The sequence below is a fragment of the Ambystoma mexicanum genome, chromosome 7q (assembly GCF_040938575.1).
Source record: "Ambystoma mexicanum isolate Mex_15411 chromosome 7q, UKY_AmexF1_1, whole genome shotgun sequence".
NCBI classification, from domain to species: Eukaryota; Metazoa; Chordata; class Amphibia; order Caudata; family Ambystomatidae; genus Ambystoma; species Ambystoma mexicanum.
Genome location: NC_090941.1, coordinates 334027717 through 334047296, shown reverse-complemented (window position 1 = coordinate 334047296; position 19580 = coordinate 334027717). Strand labels below are relative to the sequence as shown.

The window sequence follows — 19580 nt, the reverse complement described above, 5'->3', positions numbered from 1 at the left end:
TATGTCGGTCTTGTAACAGCGCAGCCACTCCCCCGCACGTGCCCTGTCACGGTTTATTGCCTGGTTGTTATGGACATTTTCTATGGAAACCCTGCACACCATTCATGCTCCATTTGCTCATTGAAGAAATAAATGCAAAAAGCAGCCGCAAACCCTATTATGTTTCATTGCATCACTATTTACATTCATTTTAAAATGCCTAGTCAATTTCATCAGTGTTGTTTTACCTGATCAAGTGGTGTTGTATATTACCTGCGAAGGTGGCGTTTTTCCTTTTAGACGCCGCCCCCCCCCCACTTCCCGAAATCCCCTCGCCACGCCACAGCATCAAGCAGAACAGCTGTCACGAAGGTAATCCCACGATCTAGTGAGGATTTCTCGCACTGAGCAGATTTCAGACGAAAAACACAGCTGCTCTGATAAACGTTTGATATAGTGTGCCTGCTTATTTTGAGAGGAAAAGACCAACGGATGCCTGAAATGATTGAAGGTCAGTTGATATGATGCTGTGTTTACACGCCGGATTAATCTGGTATTTGTTTATTTTAAAATAATATTGGCGTAACACACCTCCACGTGTGGGAATAGCTGGAACGCAATCTGCGTTTGACTTTCTCCAAATGCTTGACAACTGTGAACGTGCCCTGCCCGCCTTCCTCTGGTGAAGTTTACTGTTGGAAACGGGCATCAAATAGCTTCATCATCTATTGCCCGAAAAGGGAAGAAAAAAAAACATGTTAGCATAGCGTCTTTCGAAACGCCTGAATGTTTCCGTATTTAATGCTTCATGAGGCATTCCCAACTCTGCTAAAAGGCGGGCAAATCGTCCAGTGCTTCGAGTGACGTAATCGGAAAACCTCACACGCGCCAAATGATTTCTGGCTGCGCTGGAAATGAAAGCTTTGAAACCGGCAGTATATTCCCTAGCAAAATAGTCATCTTTTTGTTAAGACTCGAAACGCAAGGCTAATAAAGACAATTTGAAGATAAAAGGCGCCATTACTCCTCACTTTTTATACGGGCTCACTACAGGCGTAGGCTGTGCAAAGTGCGTTATTAATTTAACATGCCAGATTCACAGGTTCCTGTAATATCAGGTTTGATGTATTCATTATCAGCGCTCAGTACATTAATTCACGCTGAAGTCCGGTAAATCAAAATGATACCATCTGGCTTCCTGCTCTTAATGATGAATCTGATGTGGAGGTGATTAAGATTGTTAGGCGTTTGCATTTTAATGTAAAAATTAAGGGATTAAAAAGGCATTTAGAAATGACCAATAGTTAGAATAAACTTACTGACAGGATCTAATTTGTGTACTTGCTGGTAAAGCTCCATTTTAATTAGCAGCCGCGGTTTTTCCGCACCGGCTCCGGGAGACAGAAGTTTAGTGATTAAAACGATGAAGCCTTTGAATTGATAAATTGACCTTGGAATACTTGTACCTATAATGCGAGGCAACTGCATTGATAATTCTGGCATAAGGCGTCCTTAATTGAAAGGCCATTCTTACGCGGATATTACTCTGTTTCGGTAATAATGGCTGGGATGTCTAGAAGGACATCTGTGATGCTGAACACTGAGCGCTATCTCCAGAATAGACGTGGAGGATAAGCGGCCTGGTGGATACGCTCGCGACCTCTGAGCGCGATGACCAGCATGTATTAAAACATTGCACCGGTTACAGCGCCTGTCAAGCGAGGGCAGTACAGTTCCGAATCAGGGCAGCGCAGTTCTGCTCCTCTGCCAAGACCTTTTCCTTTGTACCATCAAGAGGGATAAGATAAAGCGGAGTCCCTTATGAGTCGCATACAAATATGTGGGGGCGAGGCCTAAAAAGTGCGTGGCATGGTCGGAGCATTGCAAGTAGCAGAGCAGGCCTTTGTATGTGTAGTTGTGGAGTGGGATGAGGTGCTGTTTCAGCACTTGAGCAAAGCGAAAGTAGAGGGACTCATGAAAGCATATCTTAAAAGAGGAATATCTTCACCTTCCCCAGGGGTGGACTGGGAACCAAAAGAGGCCCTGGAAATATTTTTCAAAGTGGCCCCATATTACACATTTTCAGCAAGCCCAACCCTTTTCCTATGGGAACATTTGGAAATACATGATGCGGATGGATTCAGGAAGCACATTCCAAGGTTTCAATAGAACGGACAGGGCAAGATTTTCCAAAGGTTATGGCTCTTTTAGAAAGATTGACAAACAATTGGTGTCTAGTAGCTGATCATTGTGGTTGGCTAGAAGTGAGAAGCCCAAATCCCTGTGTCAGTTTATCTGGCGTATTACCATATATAGAACGGTGTGTGCTTGTTAATTGTTTAAAAGATGTCCTGGAGCTAACTGGTAACCAGTGAAGTTTGTGTACAGTCAGTGTAATGTTGGCATCTCTCTCGACCCGGGACTATATGTGCTGCTACGATGCAGGGTGTATTGGGTGGTGCCAACATATAGCACATTGCAATAGTCCAGTTTGGCTCCTGTAATGGAGCCGGCAATATGAGCACAGTGTTCTGTTGACAAACGTGGTTTGATTTGTCTCAATTGCACAAGATAGTAATTGCGTGAGCTAGCCACTTGATTCCCCACAAAAATCATCCCCAAGTTTTTTTTTAATTTTCTTTTTAGTAATGATGGTCCCCCTAGATAAAGGGATGTTCACATATTGGTATCGCTTGGTTTTCAGGTTAGCCGGGTTGAAAACTACCAGAATGTAAGAGAACACGCATTGTATGCAGGAAACATTTGCTGGATGATCTCCATTTAGATGGAAAATATAATGGGTGTAATTCACATAGCCCTTTAAAAGATGTGTGACGTATGTCACAAAAGAAGTGGTTCGAGTATTCACACCTGTCAAGAAAGGGAGTGAAATATATTTCAAAGGGATTTGTTAAATATTATATAATTAACAGAAGTAAAAAAAAAAAATCAAATGCAAAAGCAAATTGAAATCAGAATAGGTCAATGCTGGTTCGAATCCCTCTGCTTTTTGAGTGAATCAATGATTCTTATGTATTTATTAATTTTATTTAATCACCTTAATGACAATACACAAACTGCCTATATTGTATTTTCCCATTAGAGTTATATACAAGTAATAATCCAGCTTCACCTCTAATTTGGGCTCAGCAGCTAATACATAAACACAGAGCCGACCCATGTTCCTCCCTACTGCTCATCACACACACCAATCCTATATCCTCATCCTTCTTGATCTCACAGCTGCTTTAAAAACCATCAACAACTGATCTTTCCTCCTGACTCACTCTCAGATAAGCTTCCATGGCCCTGCACTTGCCAGATCTGAATCTATCTCCTATCATACTGGAGCAACCTCCACCACTTCTCTATTAGTCCTGGTCCCAAACAAATCTCTCTTTGGACCTCTCAACTTCATTCATTACACCTCACTCCTTGGCAAGCTCAGCGCCCCATTCTTTATCTCTTATCATCTCTTTGCCAATGATATGCCAATCTAATTCTTCTTCCACACCTTCGCTCTAGAGTTATCGCCTGAGCTCAGCCATATGCTGCTGGCTGGCGTTAACTTCCGTGGTGATTAGTACCTCCAAAGGTGAAGAGATCTACCACCTTGCTTCTAAAGTCACAATCCTCTCTTTTTTGTGTTTTCTCTTTGACTCACTCAGTCAAACTCCCCATGGCTCACACCCTTGGGATTTGCTTTAAAAGCAATCTTAAACTGCTACACTTTATTATGTCTATTACTACTGCTGCCCTTTTTTGTGTTTAAATATTTTATTAACGTCAATAGGCATACAAGACTTCTACAATAAGAGCAAAGTGACTAAGTAATAAGTCTATAATCAAAACATAAGAACCAAACCTCTGAGCATGTTTTATCATTATAAAGCCTTACATGACATCATATATGTGATATCTTCTAATGCATAAAAATGCAGTTTAAATATAAATTCATAGGTATACAAATAACCTCATATGAACAATAGTACAAACAAGACACACAGGACAAACATACACATGAGAATGGGAGAGGGATGATGCTACCTAGGAATTATAAAGGCAATTTATTATAAAAGATGTCCTATCCATTGATCGAGGCATTTTGTAAATATTCTACAAATGACTGCCATTTTAACTCATGTTCGAGTAGTAAAAATGGAGAAGTAGCATTGCATTTTTTCATTTTGTGGATGTTACAAATTGAGTTCCACTGAATCTTGTTGTGCACACGTTTAAAGTCTTTCCAATTAGATGTAATTGTTTGGATAGCAATTGCATTTAGAAGGTCGAACAAGTAACTATTATGTTTATGCATCTTAGGTTGTATATAAGCACTTCCATGGAGGAGGAGGGAAAACACAAATCCTTTTGTATATGAAAAATATCTACAAGAGTCTTCCACACCATTTCCCAAAATCGTTTAACATAAACACATTAAAAACACATATGTTTCAAGGAACTTTGAACGCATAAGCAGCGCCAACAGTTGTCGTTTAGGGATAATCCACTTTAAAAAAGAGTATATGGGGTGGTAAAGGCTCTATGGTGAAAGAAGTATATGGTTTGGCGTAAACTTGCTGATACAATATTTTTTTAGATATTGTTCCATAGAAGAGGCCATACTGTTAGACATTCAGGGAACAGTCTCGTTTCCAGTCCATTAAACAATTATATGTGTGAGCAACAGCTGGATCAGATATACATATATTATAGAACCCAGAGGCAGTAAACATCGGATTAGATAAATATCCAACTCTTTCAGCATGGTAATCCTGCACATTACATGTTAGTAAGGCAAAGCTGTCCATTATATTCTGGTGTACCAGTAACAATCGAACATCGTATTTAGCCATTATTTTATCAAAAGTAAGAGGCGTTCCTTGGGCTAATACCACAAGAGAGCCATGGCTTCCGAAACATACATTTCTCTTGTTAATCTTAATCGGGGGGTTTAACCATACATATTGTGAGATAAACTGAGATTCTTTAGTAATTAATGGAAATAAATAGGACCTTAGATGCATAATGGAGACATTAATACTTGTACTATTAAAGTATCTCCTATTGTCTATAATGTATGGGCAATCCAAAAGAGAATGGGGTGAAACCATCGCTCTCTCTATATGAAGCCAACTAGGCAAACCATGATTGACAGGGAGAAACCACATTTGTGTTTGCCTTAGAACACAGGCCATGTGGTATAGTCTGGGAACCCTACACATCCCTCAAAACGGAACTTTTTAAGTTTGCTTAACGAGATTCTGTGTCTCTTTTTCCCCCAGAGGAATTTGAGGATTCATGGGTCTAGTGATTTGAAAAATGAACCTGGAAGGGGAATAGGAAGCATATATAGAAAATAAAGTATAATCTGGGAAATCATCATTTTAATTGTTTCAAGTCTACCCCAACAGGATAGATACAGGGGGGGACCATGAGTTAGTAAGCTCTTCAACTTTACTTGGAATATGTGCCGTATTTTCTTTAGTTATACTTTCGATAGAAGATGCTATATGGTTACCTAGATATGTGATGCCCTCAGGGCACCACTTCATTCCAGAACCTAAAATATGTTGTTTGGTACAGTGTACGTTAAGCAGTAGTATCTGAGATTTATCAGTATTAAGTTTATATCCTGAAGTCAAAGAAAATTGTGCAACTGTATGTATTAGCTTGCAAAGCCAGGTATCCATCATATGCAAAAGCAGTAATACATCATCAGAATATGCAGCAGTGTCAATTTGAATTCCTCCAAAATTGATTCCAGTTATATTTTCATTTTGTCTAAAATAAAAATAAGGGGAGACAGGTGACATCCTTGCTGGGTACCTCTATGAAGAGAGAAATAGGATGACATGTGGCCATTAATAAAAATGTATGTTTTTGTATTAGAATACAGTACTTTGATCATAGTTATAAAGGGATCAGGAATATTATGCCACTTTAAAGCTTCAAACATACACTTCCACTCTACTCTGTCAAAAGCCTTTTTGGCATTGAGAGCAATAGCAGCATATGGATTAATGGATTTCGGAATGATATTGAGAATGTTAAGAATGTTAGTAAAAAGTATTTTATTAGCTGAGGACAGTTATCCCTTCACATAACCTACCTGATCATTCTTAGTGAGATTAGGAAGAAAGGGAATTAGTCTATTAGCAACAATTTTTGCAATCATTTTGCAATCAGTATTAATCAGGAATATTGTCTTACGAAAGACATGAGCATAGCTTCAGTGAAGGTCCCTTTGGCCTTCCCATTAGAAATAAAGGCTGAATATAGATCATTAAGCTTAGGTACTAGTAAATCTTTAAAGCAGATGAAAAAATCAGTTGAAAGACCATCCGGGCTTCGAGCTTTCCCTTTCTTAAGGTCCCTAATAGCTTTATATATTTCACTTGCTGACAGGGGGTATTTGGTGTCTGTAGATTGGTCCTGCTATATGAGTCGTGATATATCTGTTCTAAAAAATCAGATGCATAAGAACCATTGGATGTATTATGCGAAGAGTATAATTTTAGATAGAAATTTGAGAAGACTTTTAAAATGTCCTTTCATTAAAAGTTTTATTGCCATTATGGTCTTTAACTACAGTAATCTTAGCATTGTTTATTTTCAGTTTAAGGTACTATGCTAATGATTTACTCAATTTATTGAAATACTGAAATATTTTAGATTTATAATTCAAGAGGTTAATACATGAGTATTGCGTGGCCAAATTATTATATTGTATTCTTAATTTAGTAATTTTTTGTAGAGTAGAGATAGAATTGAAGCGTAGGTATTTGTGTTTTAGAGATTTGATGGAATTCATAATATCATCAGTTTCTTGTTTACGTCTTTTCCTTTTATTAGCAGTATATCATATAATGTGCCCCCTTAATACTGCCTTATAACAGTCCCAATTATTTATGGATGTATCAATGTTGAGGTTTTCATAAAAGAAATGAGAGTGCTGCTGCTGAATAAATTTGGTGAAGAAATCATCTTTCACGAATGTTGGATTTAATCTCCATCCGTTAAATTGGTTGTTGTTATGTCGATTAGAACGTTGTATGTGGACAGTAGCATGATTAGACAGGGTAATAGATTCTATGTTGGCATCCATCAAGCAATTGGTTTAGGATTTCGATAGGAAAATATAATCAATTCTTGAAAAGGTATTATGAGGTGGGGAGTAATAAGTATAATCCAGATCAGAGGGATGGGCTATGCGCCAGGTATCAATCAAGCTTAGTTCAGACACAAAATTGGCAAACTGTTGATAGGATTTAGTTATCTTAAAACATACATTGGATTTTTTGTCAAGAAGGGGATCTATGATTTCATTACAGTCACCACACACAGTGTGGTTATCAGGGCTTCAATTAAAGATATAGTTTCTTAGTTGAGTCCAGAAGATATGATCAGCGTTGGTGGGACCACATACGTTTAATGTAGAGTATTCAATAGAATCAATGAGAAGTTTAACCAACACCCATCATCCTACATCATTTGAGTCTGTGGAAATGACCTTACATTTAAGATGATTGTTAATAAGAGTGATAACCTCATGTTTCCTTTCCTTTGCTGCATTCGAAAAAATGTGACCCACCCATAAGCATTTCAGTTCAGCTGCTTCTTCTTGTGATAGGTGGTATTCTTGCAAACACGCAATTGCAGGTTTAACTCTATTAAGGTGAGAGAGTATTTACTGTCGATTGATAGGATTATGTAATCCCTTAACATTCCATTACAATATATTAACAGACATTAATGGCAAATAGGGTTAAAAGCTCGCACTTAAGGCCAACATTGACAAGTGTTACATTAATGAACACATAGGGAGGACACATAAGGAAGGGGGGAAGACTAACAAGTACAACATGGAATTGTATGACTTTTAGAAAGAGCATTGAATGAAATGACGAGTAGTGGCTAGCAGGAAACAGCCACTCCAAACCATGTTGGAGTTGTGATGAAGAAAAAGAGGTGTGGAGAGCCAGATCCAGGGGTGCTCATCCATTGCCCCAATCCAGTTTAGATGTCATATGATGACAGAGGGTTGATAGTAGATTCCAAATCAAGTATGTGGTTAAGACATATCCATTTTCTCTTTTCTGTGGTTTTGGATAAAATGACGCAGGTCCATTGGGTTTTGAAAGGTGAACATAATACCATTAAGAGTTACCTTCAATGAGACAGGATGGATGATTCCATATATGGCATTCAATTTCCTTAGGGCTGGTCTAAACGTCAATAGTTTCTTCCTTCATGCTGCAGTGGCATTAGAGACATCTTGTGAGATAAAGATCTTGATGTCTTCCCACATGAGTTGTTTTTTTTACTTAGCTTTTTCAAAAATAAGTACCACATGCGTATAGTCGAGTAACGCAAAGATCAAGGTTCTTGGTGCATTCCGAGATGAACTATTTGTTCCAACACAATGGGCTCTCTGGACATTAAACTGTGGAGGCACTTGGAAGTCCAGAAGTGTAGGAAGCATGCGATATAGAAACTGAATAGGATCATCTTTCTCTATTATTTGCTTGTTTCTGAAGAGTTATAACAGAATTTTCCAGTGACAAAACTCTTTCAGTAACATACTCTTCATTGCTAACCCTTCTTTCAACTTCATGGATTCTTGTTTCGAAGGTGGACCATTTGTTGTCAATTAATTATAATTTCACCGTTGTGGCTTCCATAAAGGGTTTGAGAGCTTTGATCTCTGACAAACTAGCTAGCATAACTGGATGTCGTGTATCATCCTTTGGTGTGAGAAAGTCACAATTACAGGCCGATTCATGGAATTCCTCACAAAAGTGTCGCACGCGGCTGGCGCACAGCGTGCCCGTGCGAATGTCTGCGCCAGCCGCGTGCGATAAAATCAATTTCCGTGCACAGCGTATTCATGGATTCTCACCTCCAAAGCAGACGTGGCGCAGAGTGGCGCAGCGAGCCTGCAGCAGCGCCAGTTACGCCCCCAAGAACGCCCTTGCGCAAGGAAAAACCATCGCAAAGGGCGGTGCCAACCCTGTACCAGTTTACCGGACTGGCAAACAGCAAACGCAAAGCGGGGAACGCGTATTATGGGTTTCGGGAACACACGTGCGCTAGAAGTTTCACACGCGATCTGGCCTGGGGGAGCGTGCGCGTGTATTTCAGGGGTGCGCAAGAAGTTCCACACGCGATCGGGCCTGGGGGAGCGTGTGCGTGTATTTCAGAGGTGCGCGAGAAGTTCCACACGCGATCGGGCCTGGCGGAGCGGGGTCCGTGTATTTCAGGAGTGCGCGAGAAGATCCACACGCGATCGGGCCTGGGGGAGCATGTGCGTGTATTTCAGGGGTGCGCGAGAAGTTCCACACGCGATTGGCCTGGGCGCGTGTAGTTCAGAGGTGCGCGAGAAGTTCCACACGCGATTGGCCTGGGAGCGTGTAGTTCAGAGGTGCGCAAGAAGTTCCACACGCGATCGTGCCTGGGGGAGCGTGTGCGTGTATTTCAGGGGTGCGCGAGAAGTTCCACACGCGATTGGCCTGGGTGCGTGTAGTCCAGAGGTGCGCGAGAAGTTCCACACGCGATCGGGCCTGGGGGAGCGTGTGCGTGTATTTCAGAGGTGCGCGAGAAGTTCCACACGCGATCGGGCCTGGGGGAGCGGGGTACGTGTATTTCAGGGGCTCGCGGGTGGTTTCACAAGCGATCGGGCCTGGGGGAGCGGTGTACGTGTATTTCAGGGGTGCATGAGAAGTTCCACACGCGATTGGGCTGGGTGCGGGTATTCCAGGGCTGCGCGGGAAGTTTTACACGCTCGCCTACAACACGTATTCATGGAAATGAACGTGGCCAATCCGGAAACACGTACGCCAGCAGGAAGTAGGCGTACGTCCACCCGCACAGCATAAAAGTGCACGCAAACAACAAACAAGCTCAGACGCCAGGATGAACATACCGTTCCTAGCAGCAGTGGCCGTGGGATACCGCAGGAGGAGGAGGAGGATAGTCCGGGACAGAATTTTTACACCCAGAACCAGCCTTTTTGGGATGCCTGATGACCATGTGTATGGGAGGTGCAGGTTTCCACCTCACATAATACTCGACCTGGTCAGTGAGTGGGAGGATGACCTCACATCAACCACCCTGTGCTCCCAAGCACTCAGCCCCCTGGAGAAGGTCCTCAATGTACTGCACTTCCTGGCCACTGGATCATTTCAGCGGACAAGTGCCACAGTGGGGGGGTGTCACAGGCCACGGAGTCACGCTGCCTACACCAGGTCTTGGCCATCATCACTGCACGCCCATCAGTCCGCAGGCACATATACCTGCCCAGAACACCTGCAGAAAGGCAGGCTGTTGCCCAGGATTTCTACAGGGTGGCACAATTCCCCAAAGTGCTAGGTGCCATTGATTGCACCCATGTGGCTCTACGTCCCCCCAGGGCAACTGAGCACATCTATAGAGACCGCAAGCACTGGCATTCCATCAACGTCCAGGTAGTATGTGATGCCAAGGGAATCATCACCTCAGTATACGCCAACTATCCAGGCTCCACCCACGACAGTTTCATCTACAGAATGTCTACCCTAAACCGGGACATAGAAGCTGGGCGGCATGGCGATACATGGCTGCTCGGTGAGTATAAATGCCACTGCGCATGCATGCATGTCAGATACTGAGTAATGTCACAACCCCACTGATGATACCCATCACCACCTCCCCAGGGGACAGTGCCTACCCTCTCAGCACCCACATGATGACGCCAATTCGGAACCCCACCACGCCACCCCAGGTAAGATACAACACAGCCCACATTGCAACCCGGGGCATCGTGGACCACACATTTGGAGTGCTCAAGTCACGCTTCCGCTCCCTTGACCGTTCTGGTGGGCAGCTGTTATACGTTCCCCCAGTAGTGTGCAGGATCATAGTGGCAGCATGTGTCCTGCACAACGTTGCAACACGCCGGGGCCTGGCCGTGGACATGGTGGTGCCCCCGCATCCCCAACCACATGCATGCCCACTGCGCATGGTAGGGGAAAGGGCACGGGATGAGGCAGCCCGTATGCAGCTCGTGGCTAATTACTTCACATAAAATCACACCCCTGTGGAGTGCACACAGCCCTGGCACATACCAGCTGACAATCAATGATGATTGTAACTGACAATTATGCTGTGTCAATGGACAGTCAACTGTCACAACCATACCAGCCTGAGATTGTACATCGGAAGTGTTCCATTGTGTGCTTCCCTACCTACACAAACACCACCAATGCTGTGTTCAAAAGACACAATTCTATGCTGCTAAAATCATTACCCCCTTGCAAGACACAACATGACAACAGTGCCATGTCACCCAACCCCTCCCCAGCACCGCCACCCAACACACCATGGCATGACATGCCATGTGAGAGCAAACAAAGTCATCCCCCAAACATGAAACGTGTCACACACAATATGCCCACATAAATGTAGAAACAACAACACACATGACCAAATACTTACCACAATACAATCGACATAGCATAAACATGACAGTACTAAGGCAAAGGATACGTAGTCTTACAACATGAGAATGCCAGCACATCCACCACCTCCAACTGTACAGTGTTGTTGCCACGCACATCTGGAAATCCACTGCTCACAACATGAGCTCCATCTCCAAAGTGGACGGCCTTGTGAAGACATGAGGAATGAACCTGCAAATTAGGAGACACACATCAATACACCATGCAGTGCACAATAGAACAACAATATGCACTAGGAATGTATACACAGTATTGACTACAGACTGCCCACACAGCTCATGGGAGTCCAACGTCACTGTGTAATTCACTGTCACTTGGGCACACCCTTTGCAAGCCCATGGAAACGGGAAGCAGGAGGGGTGTGTGTCTCACAAACCCAAGCATCTAACCCAAACTCAGGACAAGCCTGCATGTGCCCAGCCGGAATACAGTGGATGCCCACGGGAGCCACACAAGGCAACACACTGCAACAAAAAATCAAAAATGGCCATGTGTGGGCCAGGGGGGTGGGGGAGGCCACCCAGGAGGTCCGAGGACAGGGTGCCCAACAACAGCCACCTGCGTGAATGTTGCGAAAAAAAACACCTCCATGGGCTCATGGCCTGCACGGCTACTAAATAGTGGGAGATTCACTGCTGGATTCGCTCTCCTCAACCTCTGCTGCTGCTGCCACAGGAGGTGGTGGTGCTATGGGAGGCAGCCCACGCAAAGCCCTAGTTTGGTCCTCCATGGCAGCAAGCATGCAGGTCTGGAAGGCCTCGTTCTGGAGGGATATGGTGCTGAGATCCCCATGCAACACCCGACGTGTTGCCCGGACCTCCGCCCGAGTTGCTTGCATCTCTGCTGATAGCGTACGGGTGACGCGCTCCAGCAGCTGTTCCGTCCTGGTGACAGTGGAAGCATCAAGGTCCACAAGAGTCTGCCTGAGGTGCCGGACCTCTCCCCTCAGGGCTTCCCTCTGTCCCTGGGCATCTATAGAAATTGATTCCCTCAGATTGTCCAGGGCCGTCTGTCTGTCCCTGTTGGACGCCAACATGTCCTCCCCGACTGATTGGAAAATGGAGTCTGTTGCCTGCTGTAGTAGCTCCATTTGCCTTTCTGGGGGGACAATGGAAGTGACCACCCTCTCCATGGCTTGAGCAATCATTTCTGATGATGCTGCCTGTTGGTTGGCCATACCGTAAATGGATTGCTCCCATGCGGTATTGCCTGGTGGCGGACGGCCACCGCGTTGGCGGGCACCACACCTGTCTGGGGCAAGGCGAACTGCGCCTTGCTGTGTCGGCACTGCCTGAGGCTGCAGGACTGCATTTCCCCTCTGAACTGCTGGCCCAGGAACAGGATCAGATGTTGCGGAGTGTGGCCCTGCATCCGTAACCACCACAGGTGCACCTACCAACACTGACATCCCCATAGTGGGCTCTACCCCTGGTGCAGGTGGGTCGGACAGAACAGTATCCCTTCCATGAACACATACCTGCGAATCCACATAGGCCTCATCCGAATCAACACCTGAAAAGAGTTCTGAGGAGGTGCAGCCAGGGACACCCCTGGACAGTATGGCCTGCAGCAAGAGAGGGTTCTCCCCCACCACCAAACCACATCCCCCACTGGTGCCTGGTCGTGCTTCAGATCCCTCCTGGGCCTGCACCATCTCCTCTCCCTCAACAGCATCAGGTGCGTCATCCTCTGCAAAAACATGAAAGACAAAAAATGGAAACAGGCATTAGCACCATGGCACGCTATTAGGCCAGACAAGCTACAGTACCAGTACTTGATTTACACATGTCCCACATGACTATAACCCTCCCATGCATGCACTGTCCATGAGTTGGAAGGGGATGGGAGAGCAACACATCAGCTGCATGCTGGCTAGCAGTGCCATCACACATTGGCCTGTGAGTGGCATGTCCAATACACATACATGACACATGCCATTACACAGATGGCATGTACCATAGGCATGTCATATATGTGACAATAGGGCAGAGTGATGCGCAGTAGAACCAGGTGAATTCCTACAATCAGCCTGAATGAACACAGCTAAATACGGAACAATGTTGTAGCAAGATGCCACTTCAAGGGCAACTGGCGCGATGTAGTGCAAAACGCCTACTGTGGCCAGAAGGGATACTGTAATACCCAAATCCCGGGGCGCCGAATGCATTGGATGAAGCACATGGGTGGGCCAAAACACTCAGGCACACACACCCTGACCTGGCACTCAACCAGAACCCCTCCCACAAACAACATACACATGGATCACACACACATGCATGTGCACTCACCGGACAATGCCTTGTCATCTGGCAGTTCTCCCACACCTTGGATCTGCTCCTCTGTGACGTAGGTCCCAGCAACATGCTCATGTAGAGTGAGTTCTATGTCCTCTTGTGGAGACCCACCTCCAGTCAACAGAGTTGCGGCATGACTTGAGGCCAGCTTTTTCTTTGCCCTACGCTTAAGGTCGTTCCAGCGCTTGTAGCACTCAACAGCTGTGCGCCTCATAAACCCAAGGGCACTTATGCTGTCCGCGATGGACTGCCAGTGTGCCTGACGTCAAGCAGGTGTAATCCTACACCCTGAAGTGACCAACATTTCAGCGTCATGTTCGGACACATACTGCACAAGTGCATCCAGTTCGGTATCATTGAAGCTAGGCTTCCTTGGCGTGCCGGACCGTGTAGCCGTGTCAGGGTCATCAGCCTGTACTGGACGAGCACTCTTCCTCTTTCTTTTTGTGGGTGGTGGGGATCCAGAGTGCCCTATGCCGCTCTGGACACTAGAGGCAGGAGCACCGGTGGACTGTGTAGTAGTAGTGTGCGATGGCACACTGACCACATGACTTTCTGCAGGCATTAGCTGAAGTGTGATGATGGCAGGGGGAACCTCAATCTGATGTCCCGGGGCCAACACTGTCCTTGCTGGGGGAGTCAGAGCTGGGGTGGACAGAGCTGCAGCTGCCCCTGCAGCTTCCCCATCCCGCCTACTCGGGGCAGCAGATGACATGGCTGCCCCTGTACCACGTGGCCTGGTGACACTGGCTTGCACCGCCACCCGTGGCCTAGACTTGGCGACCTGGAAGTCAGCCTGGGAGTCACCCTGTGCTAGGTCAAGTGCCACAACGGGCCGGTCCAACAAGGGCTGAGCAGGGATGGTGTCAGCCACGTTTCCCTCAACCATGGGGGGGGATGTGTGTCCCTGACTGGTCCTCCACACGTGGGGGGCTAGAGGGAGTCTGCAAATCCTGGCCACGTCCCCTACCGCGCCCACCACGCCCACCTCTTGAGGCTCGGCCACCTTTGCCACCCTTACCACTTGCTCGCCTCCCAGCCATGGCACTGATGGAGTTGTGCGTATGGGAGTTGCAGTGGACAATTGTCCTGGGCAATTGGGGGTCAAAGGGGTCGGGTACTAGATGGAATTCATACCCAAGTGCTCTAGCAAGGCTGTATGGAACCCCTGGGGAAAGATGACTGGTCACGCAACGCACAGGCACCCCTAAAACATAAAATGACGTGCACGCGACCCCTCGTAGACCACGTACGTGGGAAAAGGAACCTGCACTACGTTGTGGCACCCAGAAACACAAAAATGAACGTATGCGTGTCACACACAGCCTACAATGACCTCTGAAGGGGTACGCTACACACGGGGCTAGCACAGTTGGTAAATACGTGCGCGACTCACCGTCAGCCTGGGAAAAGAGCGTGAAAAATACGCGCGTGTGCGCGTTGGCAAAAACCCCCGCCAAAAGAAGAATTGTACACTGTCTGAGGAGACAGGACAAAAGGAGAAGTCAACGCTGTTTGAGGAAGAGAAAATCAGAAAAATACTGACAGAGGTAACAGGGAGTACCAACTAGAAACGTTGTGAAGTAAATCGCGTGTGAACCGACAAGAAGTACAGATTTCACCCACTCGCTCTCCACGGGAAGCACGTACAAGGAAATGACGTACTACACGCACCTTTTAAACCGCACCACACGTCCAACGTCACTTCCGCGTATACGCACTGAGGCACTATCCTCCAATTACGCGGGCTGACACTCGGACGTGCAGTTTTTGGTCTTGTAACATTCCCCCGAGTACAGGGACACGCCCACGCGTGTCACGTCACAGACGCGCCTGCGCTGTCAGGGCCTTTGGTCCAACGGAATCGCGTACACAGGCCAATCGCGTGTGGAACTTCTCGCGCACCTCTGGAATACACGCACACGCTCCCCCAGGCCCGATCGCATGTGAAACTTCTCGTGCACCTCTGAGATACACCACATGCACGCTCCCCCAGGCACGATCGCGTGTGCAAACACCCGCGAGCCCCTGAAATACACGCGCCCAGGCCATTCGCATGTGAAACTTCTCGCGCACCTCTGGAACAAACGCGCCCAGCCCATTCGCGTGTGAAACTTCTCGCGCACCCCTGAAATACACGCATCCAGGCCAATCGCGTGTGGAACTTCTCGCGCACCTCTGAAATACACGCGCCCAGGCAATCCCGTGTGAAACTTCTCGCGCACCCCTGGAATACACGCGCCCAGGCCAATCGCGTGTGAAACTTCTCGCGCACCCCTGAAATACACGCGCCCAGGCCAATCACGTGTGGAACTTCTCGCGCACCTCTGAAATACACGCGCCCAGGCCAATCGCGTGTGAAACTTTTTGCGCACCCCTGAAACACACGCGCCCAGGCAAATCGCGTGTGGAACTTCTCGCGCACCTCTGGAATACACGCGCCCAGGCCATTCGCGTGTGAAACTTCTCACGCACCCCTGAAATACATGCGCCCAGTCCAATCGCGTGTGGAACTTCTCGCGCACCTCTGAAATACACGCGCCCAGGCCAATCGCGTGTGAAACTTCTCGCGCACCCCTGGAATACACGCGCCCAGGCCAATTGCATGTGAAACTTCTCGCGCACCCCTGAAATACACGCGCCCAGGCTAATCGCGTGTGGAACTTCTCGCGCACCTCTGAAATACACGCGCCCAGGCCAATCGCGAGTGAAACTTCTCGTGCACCCCTAAAATACACACGCCCAGGCAAATCGCGTGTGGAACTTCTCGCGCACCTCTGAAATACACGCGCCCAGGCCAATCGCATGTGGAACTTCTCGCGCACCCCTGGAATACACGCGCCCAGGCCAATCGCGTGTGAAACTTCTCGTGCACCACTGAAATACACGCGCCCAGGCCAATCGCATGTGGAACTTCTCGCGCACCTCTGAAATACACGCGCCCAGGCCAATCGCGTGTGAGAAACTTCTCGCGCACCTCTGGAATACACGCACACGCTCCCCCAGGCCCGATCGCGTGTGGGCCTTCTCTGGCGCACATTTTTTTCCTGCGCAGGGACGCTACCGCCTGCTTTCATGTGGCGGACATGTATGGGCCTGTGCGCGTCTTTGGCCGTGCGCTGTTTTTCCCTATTCGATTCCATGAATACGTGTTGCAGGCGAGCGTGTGGGCGTTCTGCGCACTTGCCTCCTGTACTTCCCCCGTGACGCCCACATTTTCACGAGTTGTTCCCCATTCTGCGTGTGCCTCCCCGTGTTATGCCTACTTTTGTTATGTGCGCCGCGCTATGTGCGAATTCGCTGTGGCCTGATCGCACGGCGTTCGATAACCTGTGCACCAGCGTGCGCCGCGCACTTTTTCAGCGCACATCCCACATTCTGAGCGTGCACGGGCTTCCATGAATTGATGTGCGATGTTTTCTGTGCGATAATCGCACTTGCACTGCGATTTTCGCTATTTCACTGTGAATTGCACGTTTTCGCACGCATGCGCCGTTTTTTCGGCGCACATTAATTCCATGAATCGGCCTGTTAGTCTTTTAGGAGCACTATTCATTGATGTAGAAGATAGTTCCTTAGTTTGCCCCTTTTTTGAAGCCATATTTGTGAAAAGATTGCAGTAGTAAATTAAAGGTGACACACTGCTAATATCTTCTGATAAGAGAGACAGTTACCTCCTCAATGTGCTTTGCTAGATGCAGTCTTGGTGCGTGTGCGCCAATACATTTTACTTGCAACTGAACAATTTATTCAGACCTCTATTATGAGCAACAGCCATGCATGACTATAATATTTTCTTCATGTATTAATCAAAAGTTCTTTAGTTTAATTTCTCAGAAAAATAGGGCTTTGTTTATAATGAAGACTTCAGAACATTCACTTGCCCCACCACAATGTTTTTTTCTTAAATTCACATACACCATGCTGTATTGCCCAAATTAAACTCTGATATACTTTCAAATGCAGTCACTTATATGCTTCATGTGCTGTTATTCATGAGGCTGCAGCAATATATGCACATTTGGCTCAGAAGGTGTTACATTGATGAAAAAACATTTATAAAAAACATTGCTGTGTGTTAGAAGCACTTTATAATCCTTGTGCTATCATGATAATAGGCATTCAGCCTTTGTTGTGCATAAAATGTGGTACATTATCGTAGCGGGCCACCCATAACGTGCCTGCCGTGTCAGCTGACAGGATGCCTCGGCTTATTAATCACACTACCTCGCTGTGTGAAGGCAGCGCCCCGGTTCTTCTCTTCAAGTCTCTCGCTGCATCTCTCAGGCCAAAGAGAGGGGACTGAAACTCTGCTTTAAGCCACAGAAAAGCTTCGGTAGGGCTCACACATCATATAAAGGTTGTATTACCTCATGCTGGTAAAAGTATAAGATATATTAAATGTCAACGGAGCGGGAGCACGGATCAAGCTTCCGTCCACATTGGCGCTTAGCCACGCCCCCGACTACTGCTGCCTTTAACCTCATGAATATGACTAAAACAAAATCTCTCTCACTTTTCACTCTTTTAAGACTCCCATCTACACCCCTTTCCTCTGTAAACTGCACTTCGGCTCCAGCTTCTCATGGGACTCTTTCTCTCTCACTTAACTTCATTACCTCACTTGAAAAAGTACTTACCTTTGCTACCCGCAACCTCTTCTACCTCTTGTGTTGTGCTCCCTACTCACATGCACACATCGCCTCCTTGTGGGGTTGCTATGTATGCTAAATTGCTCCATCTTTAAATGCCACCCTCATGTCTACTAATTCATCAATGGGGAACACCCTCCGCACCTAGCTAAAACTCTTGTTACTTAAGCCTTTGACTTGTGAGATCTAAACCATCCTCAGCATCTCTGTTTGCCCCCTTCCTTGTGGTCCCTCTTGTTCTGCTCATTCATCTCAGTAATTCTCCTATACGTTAACTCCCTTCTTACAGACACCACTGTATACGACTTCAAGCCTGCCCTGAAAAAGCACCTCTTTTTTTGGAAGGACAGCTTCGCTGCTATATTGTACCATCCCCCAACATTAGGTGTGAGCAAAACAAAATTGGCCAAATTCACTTCCGATTCCATCTCAACAAGGTGATTTTTTACCTGATTTTACATGTTTTAGGTACACTTCATTGTCCTGGAAATTCTTTTTTTCCTCTGAAATGTTGTTTATTTGCACCCCAAAATGAAATTTTGTGGGGGTAAAAATATCAGGCAGGAACCCATCCAAAATGTCACTTTTTCACAATATGTTTTTTTATAAGCTCGAAATGTTTCAAGGTCGCCAAACAATGAAAAGGTTTTGAAAAAGAAAAAATGTCAGACATGAAAATACCTGAAACGGCTAATTTTGCTCCATGAGTGAAGTTGGCAAAGTGGGAATTAACCCATTTTTTGCAGAGCAAATTTTGGCCATATCTCCTACCCCTCCCAGGGATACTCAATCTCACCATAGCACATGTCCATAGTTGTAAATACTGTCCACTTTATTCCAAATTTAGGCAGTTAGATGCAGTTAACAAATGCAAGTTGAAAGATACAAATTGATGCCACTCTCAGGCCAAATGCAGACAATATATACAAATGACTGTGCTTTTTCTACAATACCACTAATAGAATTGTTCAAAAGCCAAAATTATCCCACCATTGACATATGGGCCCTCATTACAACACCGGCGGTAACCAATGGCGCTATTAGCACCATGGTTGCTGCCGGTATTGTAACAAGTCCGCCAATAGTAAATGGGGAAATACCGCCCCATTCCAAGGTTGGCGGGGCGGTAATTCCCTATTTACCATTGGCCCTTCCCC

At 46.2% G+C, this 19580-nt stretch overlaps 1 long non-coding RNA gene across 1 annotated transcript in view; it reads left to right on the top strand.

Annotated features, from left to right (window-relative positions):
• Positions 1-356: 356 nt before the first annotated feature.
• LOC138528638 (uncharacterized) overlaps positions 357-19580 on the top strand; it is a 342934-nt gene continuing 323710 nt past the window's right edge. The window contains exon 1 of the long non-coding RNA XR_011284192.1: positions 357-490. This is a non-coding gene — a long non-coding RNA (uncharacterized lncRNA). The remainder of the gene's footprint in view (positions 491-19580) is intronic.